The 15,059-nt window shown below is 43.2% G+C and overlaps 1 protein-coding gene across 1 annotated transcript in view; it reads right to left on the reverse strand.

Moving 5' to 3' along the window:
* The window catches only part of LOC139374640 (catenin delta-1-like), a 49,347-nt gene extending 40,791 nt beyond the window's left edge, over positions 1–8,556 (reverse strand). Inside the window, exon 1 of the mRNA XM_071115673.1 lies at positions 8,227–8,556. The gene's annotated coding sequence lies outside the window, so the exon portion shown is untranslated. The remainder of the gene's footprint in view (positions 1–8,226) is intronic.
* Between the last annotated feature and the right edge of the window lie 6,503 nt (positions 8,557–15,059).

Genomic DNA, 15,059 nt, shown 5'->3' on the forward strand with positions numbered 1-15,059 from the left:
CCTCTAATGATTTCACATCTCTAATCAAATGTTATTAGTCACGTACACATGTTTTGCTGATGTTATCGAGGGTGCAGCGAAATGCTTATCACCGACAGTGCAATAATACAGAACAAAACGCACTAATCCAAACAATAAGAAATATAAGAACTAGAAAGAATGATAAAAGTTGGCCTCATTTATCAGCAAACATATTTTCCAGGTACCTCTAAAGCAGCCTAACGCATTTTAAATTGGGCTCATGGGTTTACACTGACAGGGACAAAACACACTTCACAAGACAGGTTCAGATGGGAAGCCGGGTAGCCTTGTACCACATACAGGCCTCAGATGTCCCAGTGGCATCGACGACCCCCTGGTGTGGCCGCAACGCCAGCCGGGTAGCCTTGTACCACATACAGGCCTCAGATGTCCCAGGGGCATCGACAACCCCCTGGTGTGGCCGCAACGCCCCCGAAAATCCACGCCTTGCAGCCAGTGTCCGTTGTGCCCTTGAGCTGAATATAATCATTATAATTCCCTTCTCCCGGCTGCCAGCCACCGTGCTCCAAAGCACCTCTCACTCACATGGCTCTCTCAGATATCTCAATTGTTATTAGCCAACGCCAGTCTCGTGACGGGGTCCTTCTCCCAGACATCTCAGCTCTGAAGTAGGCTGGGAGTGAAGAAGGACATGTCAGGGATGCTACGGTGTTCCTCCTTCTTCTCACAGGCATCTCAGCTCTGAAGTAGGCTAGGAGTGAAGGAGGACACATCAGGGATGCCACGTTGTTCCTCCTCCTCCTTCTCCCATTCTGAGGATGTAGAACCACTGTCCACATTCACTTTCATCAGACATCAAGATGAGTAACAAACAGCAAAAGCACTAGCCTGTCAATTTACTATCCCCCATAGTCCAAAAAGTTGACCTATTCTATTGGTCATATTGGGATATTTATTTCTCGCACAGAATGACAGACAGATAGCCTAATAAGTTATTTACTCACATTATACGTTCCAAATTCCAATTAGTGGGAAAACACCGTTCTCCAAAGCACACCGAATAGTTTATGACAGAGATGAAAATATCCTTTAAAAATTAAGAGGGAAGATCTAAAGATGCAACAGTTAGCATTGTTTGTTAAAAAGATTGGCTGCTGGATAATGAAAGTTGAGAACATGAGAAATACTAATATCACATGTACAGAAGTATTCAGAACCTTTAATCCATACTTATAGTTACAGCACCTTTGGCAGTGATTACAGCATTGAGTTTTCTTGGGTAGGACGCCTCAAGCTTAGCACACCTGTATTTGGGGAATTTCTCCCATTCTTCTCTGCAGATACTCAAGCTCTGTCAGGGTGGATGGGGAGCATTGCGGCACAGCTTTTTTCAGGTCTCTTCAGACATTTTCGATCAGATTCATGTCTGGGCCACTTCACAACATTGCTGCATAAATATTGACTCCAGAGATGTTTGATCAGGTTCAAGTCCAGGCTCTGGCTGGGCCACTCAGGGACATTCAAAGACTTGTCCCTAAGCCACTCCTGCGTCGTCTTGGCTGTGTGCTTAGAGTTGTTGTACTGTTGGAAGGTGAACCTTCACCCCAGGCTGAGGTCCTGAGCGCTCTGGAGCAGGTTTTCATCAAGGATCTCTGTACTTTGCTCCGTTCAGGTTTCCCTCGATCCTGACTAGTCTCCGTGCTGCTGAAAAACATCCCCACAGCATGATGATGCCACGCCATGCTTCATCATAGGGATGGTACCAGGTTTCCTCCAGAAGTGACGCTTGGCATTCAGGTCAAAGAGTTGGAATCTTGGTTTCATCAGACCAGAGAATCTTGTTTCTCATGGTCTGAGAAACGCCAAGCAGGCTGTCATGTGCCTTTTACTGAGGAGTGGCTTCCGTCTGGCCACTCTACCATAGAGGCCTGACTGGTGGAGTGCTGTAGAGATGGTTGTCCTTCTGGAAGGTTTTCCCATCTGCACAGAGGAACTCTGGAGCTCTGTCAGAGTGACCATCAGGTTCTTGGTCACCTTGCTGACCAAGGCCATTCTCCCCTAATTGTTCAGTTTGGCTGGGTGTCCAACTGAAGGAAGAGTCTTGGTGGTTCCAAACTTCTTCCATTTAAGAATGATGGAGGCCAATATGTTCTTGGGGACCTCCAATGCTGCAGAAATGTTTTGGTACCCTTCCCCCAGATCTGTGCCTCGATACAATCCTGTTGTCTCGGCGCTCTATGGACAATTCCTTTGACTTCCATGGGTTGGTTTTTGCTCTGACATGCACTGTCAACTATCGGACCTTATATAGACAGGTGTGTGCCTTTCCAAATCATGTCCAATCAATTGAATTTACCACAAGTGGACTCCAATCACGTTGAAGAAACATCTCAAGGATGATCAATGGAAACAGGATACACCTGAGCTCAATTTCAAGTCTCAGAGCAAAGGGTCTGAATACTTATGTAAATAATGTATTTCTGTATTATATATTTTGTTGTTGTTGCAAAACTGTCTAAAAACCAGTTTTCACTTTGTCATTATGGGGTATTGTGTGTAGGTTGCTGAGGAATGTTTTTATTTAATACCTTTTAGAATAAGGCTGTAACGTAACAACGTGTGTGTGTATGTATGTAGAGTGAACAAAAACGCAACATAAAATGTTGGTCCCATGTTTCATAAGCTGAAATAAAAAGACAACAGAAATCTTCCATAAGCACAAAAAGCTTATTTCTCAAAAGAAATGTACATCTCTGTTAGTGAACATTTCTACTTTGCCAAAATAATCCATCCACCTGACAGGTGTCGCATATCAAGAAGCTGATTAAACAGCATGATCATTACACAGGTGCACCTTGTGCTGGGGGGCACTAAAATGCCGCTAAAATGTGCAGTTTTGTCACAACACATTGCCACAGATATCTCAGGTTTTGAGGGAGTGTGCAATTGGCATGCAAACTGCAGGATTGTCCATCAGAGCTGTTTCCAGAGAATGTAATGTTCATGACACAAACTATTTGCACCCCGCTTGTTGGAGGAGAGAAAATGTTGCTGGTTTAAAGCTTATTTTCTGCAATTATTCACATTTTGTCATTGGGTGCAGAGAACATTGTTATATAGCAAATTTTCTTGCAATTCTATACATTTTGCCATGTCTAATGTCTATTCATGTGATATTTGAGTGACTCAAAAATCTATGTGCTAAAAAACAGATGACATGGACTAGTTATAAATAGCTCTTTGAGGTATGCAATGACTGACATGACCTGATGATGTACTACCCAATATCGAAATTTCACCTTGTGCATTCTACTATTACAACTTTTAAGAGTAAGTTGGAAGCCTGACTGAGTTTCTTAAAAAAAAAACACTGCCCTGGCAGATGGCCTTGGTGCCCTGGCAGAGAACACCTTTTGAAGCCAAATGGGCATGCCCCTAAAATCATGTGCCAGATTTCTAGGATTCTAGGGCTGCGTTCAGACAGGCAGACCAATTCTGATGTTTTTCCCACTAATTGGTCTTTTGACCAATCACATCCGATCATTTCAGAGCTGATCTGATTGGTCAAAGGAACAATTATTGGAGAAAAAAAATCAGAATTGGGCTGCCTGCCTAAACACAGCCTTAGACTGTGTTGTGAGACACAGAGACAGCAGCTGTTCAGAGACCGGAGGTGAGACACCAGTGATATGAGGCTCTGTCATCCTCAATGTGCTGCATGTAATTTTGACCTCACTCAGCATGCCAGGTAGGGTTCTAGGATATTTCTATCAGCTGTTGAAAGAGACTGAAGGTGACCAGTTGGCTAGGATTCAAGGTTCTTTCTAGACTATCAGCTGTTGAAAGACTGAAGGTGACACCAGTAATCAGTTGACTAGGATTCTAGGTTCTTTGTAGAGTGTATTCTAAGACACACACACGACAGCTATTGAAACAGACAGCAGTGATATTAGGCTCAGTCACCCTAAAGGCTGTTGAATGAGACAGCAGAGATATCACGCCGAGTCAACCTAAAGATTTGCTTGCCGCCATGTATGGCTGTACTGTGGTGTTGTGTTTCTGTGTTATATTACGTTACTTACAGGCTGTGGAAATCACTGCCCATTTCAAGGAGAACAAAGTATCTAGCCTAGGCTGTATGCATATATGGAGATCTCTGAGCATCAGGCTTCATCACCATAATGCTAATGTTTCTAACAAGTCCAGTGCAGGCCTTAAGTGCAGGTGGGGCCATCGTTAGCCCCTCCATTATTAAAGCAGTTAGCCCAGTGGTGAATCCTGTGTGTCCACTGATGGGATAGCATGGGTATTAGACAGCGAAGCCATTTACTGCTCCCGACCCTCACACACAAAACTAACCCACCAATGTGCATGATGCATTCCCAGTCAACACATGCATGTAGGATTGTAGGTAAATACCACTAACTGCTCTAGATCAATGCCAGCAGCATACCACCCTGTATCCCAATGCTGGCTTGCCCCTGAAGCTAAGCAGGGTTAGTCCTGGTCAGTCCCTGGATGGGAGACAAGATGCTGTTGGAAGTGGTGTTGGAGGGCCAGTAGGAGGCACTCTTTCCTCTGGTCTAAAATAAAATATCCCAATTCCCCAGGGCAGTGATTGGGGACATTGCCCTGTGTAGGGTGCAGGCTTGTGGACGGGACGTTAAACGTGTGTCCTGACTCTCTGTGGTCACTAAAGATCTCATGGCAATTGTCGTAAGGGGTGTTAACCCCAGTGTCCTGGCTAAATTACAAATCTGACCCCTCATACCATCACTGCCACCTAATAATCCCCAGCTTCCAATTGGCTTATTCACCCTCTCTCCAGGCTGTTGCTGTAAATTAGAGCATGTTCTCAGTCAACTTACCTGGTAAAATATGAGTAAAAAAAAATATAAAAAATAAACCACATCTGAAAAAAATATTATAAAAAACATTTTCTAAAAATTTTTTTTTTTTAAAGTCTCAGCGTGACTAGTTAAATCTCCAGATACAGAAGTAATCTCAATCAGTAGCAGTTAGCTTCCACTGACATGAGGCCTGATCAGTATGTTTCCATACTACATGGAAATAATAGTCTTATAGTGATTAGGTAGTAATATGCAAGGACCACACTAGAGGTCGACCGATTATGATTTTTCAACTCCGATACTGGTACCGATTATTGGAGGACCAAAAAGGCCGATACCGATTAATCAGACGATTTTTATTTATTTATTTGTAAAAATGACAAGTACAACAATACTGAATGAACACTTATTTTAACTTAATATAATACATCAATAAAATAAATTTAGCCTCAAATAAATAATGAAACATGTTCAATTTGGTTTAAATAATGCAAAAACAAAGTGTTGGAGAAGAAAGTAAAAGTGCAATATGTGCCATGTTAAGAAAGCTAACGTTTCAGTTCCTTGCTCAGAACATGAGAACATATGAAAGCTGGTGGTTCCTTTTAACATGAGTCTTCAATATTCCCAGGTATGAAGTTTTAGGTTGTAGTTGTTATAGGACTATTTACCGCTATACCATTTGTCTTTCCTTAACCTTTGACTATTAGATGTTCTTATAGGCACTTTAGTATTGCCAGTGTAACAGTATAGCTTCCGTCCCTCTCCTCGCTCCTCCCTGGGCTCGAACCAGCAACACAACGACAACAGCCACCATCGAAGCAGCGTTACCCATGCAGAGCAAGGGAAACAACCACCCCAAGGCTCAGAGCGAGTGACGTTTGAAATGCTATCAGCGCATGCTAACTAGCTAGCCATTTCACTTTAAAATCGGCCACTCCGATTAATCGGCCGACCTCTAGACCACACACAAACTTGATTCCCCAGTGTTTTACTGAGTGTCATCGCTGCTGTGTGGTAAAGTCTTGTTGTGGTCTGGTCCCTGTACCGGTGCTCCTGACTCAGACACATTTGAATGGCTGACGACAGAGACGGGCAGTTGGTGTGTGTGTTTTAACCTTGGCCTCAGTCCAAACACCACCAGTGCCAGTCCTAGACTTCCGCCTATGTAACACTCCCCGCAGGCAAACTAAATACTAGCCAGAGTATGGTGGCCTCTGACACAGACACACAGTAGAGGCACATTGAGCAGTGCAAGACAGAGTTTCCAAGTAACAGTAAAACGTTAGCCATGTTAATTCTTTGACTGGGGAAAAGGGAGTCATATTCACAGCAGTGTGATGTCATGCTCAATCAAATATATGGAGGGAAGAGAATGTGAAATGGCCACACCCGTTGTTTACATACAGGTAGAGTGGAGTCATGCACAACCAGTAAAGGTGACCAGGAAATGAAATGGCTGACATGTTCACTCTGAAAACCACTGGCAAATTATTGTATTTTTTTTAACACCAAGTTAACAGATCAAATAAACACATCTCAGGTGTAGCACCAAACCTAGGAAGGTGCAAATACAGTAAAAGCAGAGGTCCGTGTGTCTGGGCCACACCCATAGCGTGACTTGAAAGGCTGTCATTAAAGAGGATCATAAATGATACTCCTGGCATAAAAATCACCGCCTGTGTGCTGGAGCTAGGCTACTACATTGCTAGGCTACAACTCTCAAGTCACTTTGAAATAACTTCCAGTATGAACTCAACGACAGAGTCATCTCACAAATTACATTTGAGGGTAAAAATGAGAAGTGTTCAATTTGGCGAAGGGGTGAAGTAACCTACTACTACTGAAAAGAGAGCATGTACTAACACGTTCCCTCTCCTTCTCCCAAATTTCAACTGGTCAATGTTGACGAATGTCAAACATTTGGCTGTGTTGCGTTGGAACCCCCCAGCAGACAGCTAAGATAGTTTGACATGTGTATTTGTACGGTGCTCTTTTTGGTCAATAGATACTGGTGGTGAGGAGCGACAAACCATGGAACTGTAGCATACAATATAAATTGAAATAGTGTGAACTGAGAAGGTGGCAACGGCGTCGCCGTTGGACTCTGAAGTCTTTCTACATACCATGAGAGTGCAAATGAAACAACCACGCCTGACTCTACCCCACCCATTGGCAGGTAGCCTAGCGGATAGGAGTGTTGGGCCAGAAACCAAAAGGTTGCTGGTCCAAATCCCAAGCCGACCAGATGAAAAATATGCCAATGTGCCCTCAAGCAAGGCACTTCACCCTGATTGCTCTTGTAAGACACTCTGGATAAGAGCTGCTAAATGACTATGTAAACCCATCCTATTCCAAAACGTGGCCAAGACCCACAAAACAGGTTATTCTCTTCCTCTCCCGCCCCCCTTTCTACCTTCCTCTCATTGTGAATATATCAAAGAAATCCAAGACATAAAAGAGGGAGCCACCCCTTCATAACAGAAAAGGAGAAGAAAAAAAACACGGATGGTGTTGGACAATTATTACTGTACACAGCCGTGTAATGTTACAGTAGTCGTTAGTACACTTTGCAGCTGTTTCATGACTTCCAACACATACATCTCGATATGACAAATATGACAGGAGATAAAGTTTAGTACAGAGCAAACACTTCATTAACAATGTAACGTTAGTTAGCTACCTTGGCTAGTCGAGAACAACTTCTCACTAGAGTAATTAACGCTACACCACTGCTACACATTAACAGCACGACGGGGGGAGGGAATGACAGCAAAAACTCCATCTACACATGATTGACAAATGATTAACGTGGACTTTGACTCATATTTCGTGAGCGGCCCAACGTCCGTGTACAAGGAGTATCTGGTAGCTCACTCTGCCGACGGGCTTTGACCTAACGACTACAGTGTGGCCAACTTACTGTCTGCCGGGAGTCTGTGAAATACATGGAACTTAAATCCATAAAATGCTTGTTAGGTAGACAATTTTGTAAACTACACATAACTCAATTGCTAGTTGGGTAACGTTAACTAGGTGACAAACGTCACACTCGCTCTCAAGCAAACGTTAGTTTCTGCTAGCAAACCAGCCAACGAGCTAACTAACTTAGCAAGCTGACGACGATTGTTTTACGCTAATGTTAGCTTATTAATAGGTAACTAAGCAAGTCGCTATTATTGGACAGTAGTGCAATGAGTGCAAAACAAATACAGCCGAATACAGTAGCTATATTATAGCTAAGCTACAAATTCGCTAACTGTAGACATCTAACGTTAGCTAACCAAACTACAACACCGCTAGCGACCGCTTGCTAACTAGCTAGCGTTAACTATTTTTTTGTATACGTTCAGACACTTAAATCAAATGATTGAAAAACAATGTACTGAATTACCAATTTCGGGTGGTTCTTTTGTTGTTTTCATGCAAGTCCCCAGGCGTTGTTTGAACAGGGATCCAGGCCTATCGAAACAGACTCAGATTTCCAACTGCTGCTGTTGCAACTCCAATTCTGGGCGTTCTTAGCCCACTGCACGACCGAGTAGTGAAGTCGAATTTCCCCTATTCAGCAAATAGCTTTACCTAGATTACACACACATGGGTAAACTAACGCAGAAAGTGACTAGCTTAGCCCCCCTTGACTGTGCACTCTTTTAGGACCAATCTAGAATAGATAATAGGTGTGTTCACTGCTCTTCCTTCCCGACAGTTTTCCTATTTTCCCTTCCCTGAGTGCGAGATGACGAGCACACACACAGGATAGGGGTTGGGTTCTTTACCGTAATTACCATTTGTTGCGCATTACCCAACACCAGCATGCGTTGTAAAGTAAGGTGGTTTATTTGATAAAAATACAATACACACGAATCAAAGTTTTAGTTTCTGAATCAAAGTTTTAGTTTCTGAATCAAATGTTAAATGTTTTCTGTAACATCAATGACCTTTTATTTACCACATAGGCCAATCAATGAATATAAGCAAAGCATTCAGGATACTTTTTTTTTTATCTAGGCAAGTCAGTTAAGAACAAATTCTTATTTTCAATGACGGCCTAGGAACACTGCCTGTTCAGGGACAGAACGCCAGATTTGCACCTTGTCAGCTCAGGGATTTGAACTAGTCCACCACTCTAACCACTAGGCTACCCTGCCACCCCAATGCATAATATCACACACAGAATGTCCTATGTAGTAGTTACTGTAGTAGTAGTTACTATCATCTGTAGCTAATATAAAAAACAATTACTAAGTGGAAATGACCTATATCTTAAATAGCTTATTCTGAAGATGTGTGTGTGTGTGTAACCTGATCTTGGGCAGTGTGTTCAAAGACTTGCCTCCTACTCGTCCTCTTCCTCCTGTCCTCTGGGCTGCTCTCCCCTCTCTCTGCCAGCAGCCCTCCTTCCTGGGATGCAGGGGCAACCCCTCCACGCACCGCTATCCAGCTCTCTGTTGACACCTACTGACCTAAAGAGACAGCACCAGGAGACTACTGTTTACTGAAAGGGATCTCAATACACACACACACACACACACACACACACACCATGACAGTCCATCTCCCAACTAGTTCGTATTCAACCTCTATGCATAAATCTTTTGTTTACCTGACTCTTGACTTGCAGAGCAGAAACGTAGCTGTGGTGGTCAGCAGCACTATGACCAGTCTGATGATGACAGCTGGCAGAGGAGAGGCTGGAACAGAGACACGTATTGGTTGGCATCCTAGTGATTAGCATCAGAACCATCTGTGAATCAGAGTCTGTCAGTTAAAGTAACGTCTGGATCATGTTCAGGTACCTGTTATGGTTAGAGAGAGGAGCTCACTCTCAGAGGAGAAGTTATGAGAGAAAACATCATTCTTATAAACACAGCTGTAGTTTCCTTGGTGGGAGTCATCTGCAGCAGGGAAGAGGAAGGCAGAAGAGTGATTGACAGCTGGCTGGGTCTGGGTTCTGTTGGAGCCGGTGAACGTGAGGAGGAAGGAGCCTCCTGGGTACTGTGGCTGAGTGGAGCAGGTGATGGTGAAGCTGTGGCCCCATAACAGCTCAGGCCCCGGGTAGCCCCTGGACACCCCTTCCGTTGAGACATTCAGGGAGATATCAGGCTGGACCAGGAGATCTGGAGAAGAGGATGGAACATCTAATGACCTTCCTCATTTAGATGTGATGACATCATCGATGGGAAAGTAAGTGGAAGTGATTAATAACAACCTCCCTCACAGAGCAACACAAATAGATACCTGCCCTGTTTATGAGGTTTATTGTTATTCTATTTCAAAGATGAAGGGCCTACAGCAACTTATGGACTTTGAAATACAATAGCAGTTCATTATAATTGAGGATTTCTATTTAATTAATTAGTCATCATTTAATGCAATAGAGCAGTTTCTCTGATAGTGTTAAATGGAGCCAAACTATCACAGAAATAGTCAAACACACAAAACAAATATGTTTCCCCGAGTATCAATATAATGCCAGAACCTGAAACCTGAAAAGAGTCTGTAAATGTCCTATCAATGGAAACTTCTCCTCCTCACTTCAGAAAGCCATTACATCATGTACAACAAGAGTGACTCAGTGAAAAGACAAACAACTCCACAGCATCTAGCCAACAAGTCTTACCTGAACAGACCACGCCGGCATCGCCTTCGCCGTGAGAAAAGCTTCCGAAGCCGGCGTATGAGTATGGGCATCGACGCAGTTCAGACTCTGATCCTCTGCATGAAAAATACATCTGTGTGACTGATCCAGATCCTCTGCGTGAAAAATACATCTGTGTGACTGATCCAGATCCTCTGCGTGAAAAATACATCTGTGTGACTGATCCAGATCCTCTGCGTGAAAAATACATCTGTGTGACTGATCCAGATCCTCTGCGTGAAAAATACATCTGTGTGACTGATCCAGATCCTCTGCGTGAAAAATACATCTGTGTGACTGATCCAGATCCTCTGCGTGAAAAATACATCTGTGTGACTAATCCAGATCCTCTGCGTGAAAAATACATATGTGTGACTAATCCAGATCCTCTGCGTGAAAAATACATCTGTGTGACTGATCCAGATCCTCTGCGTGAAAAATACATCTGTGTGACTAATCCAGATCCTCTGCGTGAAAAATACATCTGTGTGACTGATCCAGATCCTCTGTGTGAAAAATACATCTGTGTGACTAATCCAGATCCTCTGCCAACGTAACTGCCTCGTGTTGCTGAAACTGCAGAACCACAGTCCAGCTGTCTGCACACCACAGTTGCTTCGTTGATGTCCCAGTCAGGGCCCGCTATTGTGGCCCCGCCTAAATTATGTAAATCCACTTTCCCTGCACACCTACTCCCTCCCTGCAACAGACTGAGTAGTGTAGCTAGACAGAGAGAGAGAGAGAGAGAGAGAGTAAGACAAAGAGAGAAATAATGTGTGTGAGAGAGATAGAGAGTCAGAGAGAGAGGGGTACATGAGCTGCTCTGAAAGCAGAAAAATGAAATAAGCAACAACATAGTGTTGTTTGATTTGTGACATCTGAAAGAAAGACTCCTTTACTTGAGCAGTTGAGTCCCACATCATTTCCATGTGTGCAGGCTGCAGTGCTGCTGTCCAGGAGAAGAGACTCATTGCCTTTACAATGGAACTCTTTATCCCAGGTCTGACCCTCCCCTTCTCCATAGAACTCCCCCCTGTAGAACAGAAAGATCTGGACAGAGAAGCTCCTGACAAACTACCTCTGCATCCTGCCAGTCAAAGTCAGCTTCACACACTGAGGCCCAGGACTGATTGGACTTCACCTCCAATCTACCAGAGCATGCATTATCTCCATCCACAAGCCGCACAAAGTCGGAGGATAAACAGATGATTGAACAATCGATCAGTTGTGTTGATGATTCTGTTATCCGCAGGTCGTCAATACTCAAACACACCTGGGATTTCTAATCAGCTAATTCTTGATTGGCTGAATGTGTGTACGTGTGTGGTTTGTGTTTGAGTGTATCAATGAAAACCCTTTTCTTAGAAATCAAGAGTGCAATGATCATCCCTCCCCCATCTATCTCCCTCTCTCCAAACATCTCCCTCCTCCTCCCCCCCCCCCCTCTCTTAACAAACACTGGATATTCTGTTTACAGTTTTTGCCGATTGCTGACACACTGAAAGTGAATGCTCAGACAAAAGCATCAAAACCTTAACTTTTGCAACCAAAAGTACAAACACATTTTCTGCTTTGCACTTTGTTTGCAATTCTGCAAAACACTTGCAAAACATTACACACTGTTTGTTACATTAGACACTTCATTCAAGAATGAGATCTCTTGCAATCATTGGGAAAACACTTCTATTCAAAATCAAACATATCTGAATTCGGCAGTGGACGGCAACGTCTGTTCACCACGAACAGTGTCGTGGAAGATTCTGAATTTGTTGGTAACATTTGTAAGATGTTTTATATTCATCAAATGTGTGTAAGTTACTTCTCATCAGAATGCTATTTTTGTATAATACTGTGGCGGGGTTGCAGTTATCTGTTCTATGTCGAGACTAAGTTGCATGGGCCGCAGAGAGGGGAGAGGTCAAAGTGTCATCATGTGTAAACATATCTTTTGCTCCACTGTGTGTGTGCCAGTTCACTCCCTACTTTTCCCATGGAGGACGGCAGTGTCTGGAATCATTCTATCCTCTCCGTGAGGTTGTATTTAGGGTTGGTTGTATCTAAATGACAATTTGATATATGCCTGTTGATATGGAGGATTGGTTTATGGTTCTGGGGTTTGAGTAAGGAGACAAAGCTGAACGATTTATTATGTCTATGCTGTCTGACCATGTGTGTTCTTTGCTATTAAAGGATCTCAGTTGCATTGTAAGGGGGCTCTCAGAGAATTCATTGAGAGACACTGAATTTATCTGAGAGTCACAGGATTGTGATAGAGCTGATATAATTAAAGATGGACCTTGATAACTAACTCTGACTTGTGTGTGTGGTTTGCTCCCATGATTTGGTAAATAGAGGAAATTTCCACGACAACAGGAACTGGCCATTGTCAATCTAGTGTTGGTAAACAAGACCATCCGCCTACATCAACTACGAGAGCAAATCATGGCAGATCACACAACATTCCATAATATCAACCGTGTCAGTATGTCGACACTCTGCCACATCCTGTGTCAACACCAACTTACGAGGAAGCAGCTGTACAGGGTTCCATTTGAGAGGAACAGAGTTCTAAAGGTCCAAGACCTTTGTTGTGATTGTGCAAGTGTCACTGTACTGTAATACAGTAATGGCAGTAGATGGTGTCCTAGTGGCACTGCATAGATACATTCAGACGAAGCCGTATGTGTAAGCAGGTGCCCCCATTCTGGGGGGGGGGGGGGGGGGGGGGGCTCTGACAGCTGCCAATCAGAGGCAGCTGTCAATCGTTGGCTCTGATTGAGAACCATACTTAGGTAGTCTGTGTTCCCACTATGATTTGTGGGTAGTTGTTTTGTATTTTGTGTGTATCACCTGACAGAACTGATTCGTTTCTGTCATTCACGTTGTTATTTTGTTTTGTGTGTTCAGTTCTAATAAATTAACATGGACACTTACCACGCTGCATATTGGTCCGATCTTGACTACTCTTCCTCAGACGAAGAAGAGATTCGTTACAGTAAACAATAGTTGGAAAAATGACTTGTATCATGCACAAAGTGGATGTCCTAACTGACTTGCCAAAACTATAGTTTGTTAACAAGACATTTGTGGAGAGGTTGAAAAACAAGTTATAATGACTCAAATCTAAGTGTATGTAAACTTCCCACTTCAACTGTATATTGTAACCTAGGCCTACCTAAAGAACAAAAACAGCGATGTCTCACAAACCATCGTCTAGACCTACTCCGTTCGATTTGACAGAGATCAGAACGAGGTAGGTTATTCATGTATGTAACCTAGTGATGTGAATTTGAACGTAAACCAAATGAGACGATATGGAGGGTAATATTTATTAGGCTCCTTCATGATGCTAATTTAGCTTTACTGATGTTTCCAAAGACCTGTCTGCAGGATTTCAACGAGGCCTACAGTAGCCTACTCCAAACCAAATGTTTTTCAAAACTGCAAATGTATATGCCATTGATCATGACATCTCTTATCAACAGCTGTTATTGTTGCAATATGCATTTATGTCCCGGACAAAAAAAGATTGCCGTTTTGAAACTGCAGTATAAGTGCAGTAACGGCAGTCGACTGGTATTTTGGAGGCAGTAATTATAGATAACTGCAGTTACACTGCAAAATTATTGCATTAAAAAAATACTTATTTTGGACGCAGTGTTGGCAGAACACTGCAGTTATACTACACTCTGACTGCAATATTTTTCGTCAGGGGTGTGTGAGTGCGTGCGTGTTTGTGTAAACACATTTTGATTTGCAGGTGGGAGAATTATTGAGATGAAGATTATGTGGTGGTAAATGATTCATGTGTTAATACGATGGCATTTTTGAGGACATACCTCAACCCACAGAGCTAGAGGTAAACAAACAGATGCTATGGACCAGAGCTAGGTGTAAACAAACAGATGCTATGGACCAGAGCTAGGTGTAAACAAACAGATGCTATGGACCAGAGCTAGGTGTAAACAAACAGATGCTATGGACCAGAGCCAGAGGTAAACAAACAGATGCTATGGACCAGAGCTAGGTGTAAACAAACAGATGCTATGGACCAGAGCTAGGTGTAAACAAACAGATGCTATGGACCAGAGCTAGGTGTAAAAAAACAGATGCTATGGACCAGAGCCAGAGGTAAACAAACAGATGCTATGGACCAGAGCCAGAGGTAAACAAACAGATGCTATGGACCAGAGCCAGAGGTAAACAAACATATGCTATGGACCAGAGCCAGAGGTAAACAAACAGATGCTATGGACCAGAGCCAGAGGTAAACAAACAGATGCTATGGACCAGAGCTAGGTTTAAACAAACAGATGCTATGGACCAGAGCTAGGTGTAAACAAACAGATGCTATGGACCAGAGCTAGAGGTAAACAAACAGATGCTATGGACCAGAGCTAGGTGTAAACAAACAGATGCTATGGACCAGACCTTGAGGTAAACAAACAGATGCTATGGACCAGAGCTAGAGGTAAACAAACAGATGCTATGGACCAGAGCCAGAGGTAAACAAACAGATGCTATGGACCAGAGCTAGAGGTAAACAAACAGATGCTATGGACCAGAGCCAGAGGTAAACAAACAGA

The sequence above is a fragment of the Oncorhynchus clarkii genome, chromosome 19, assembly GCF_045791955.1.
Source record: "Oncorhynchus clarkii lewisi isolate Uvic-CL-2024 chromosome 19, UVic_Ocla_1.0, whole genome shotgun sequence".
NCBI classification, from domain to species: domain Eukaryota; kingdom Metazoa; phylum Chordata; class Actinopteri; order Salmoniformes; family Salmonidae; genus Oncorhynchus; species Oncorhynchus clarkii.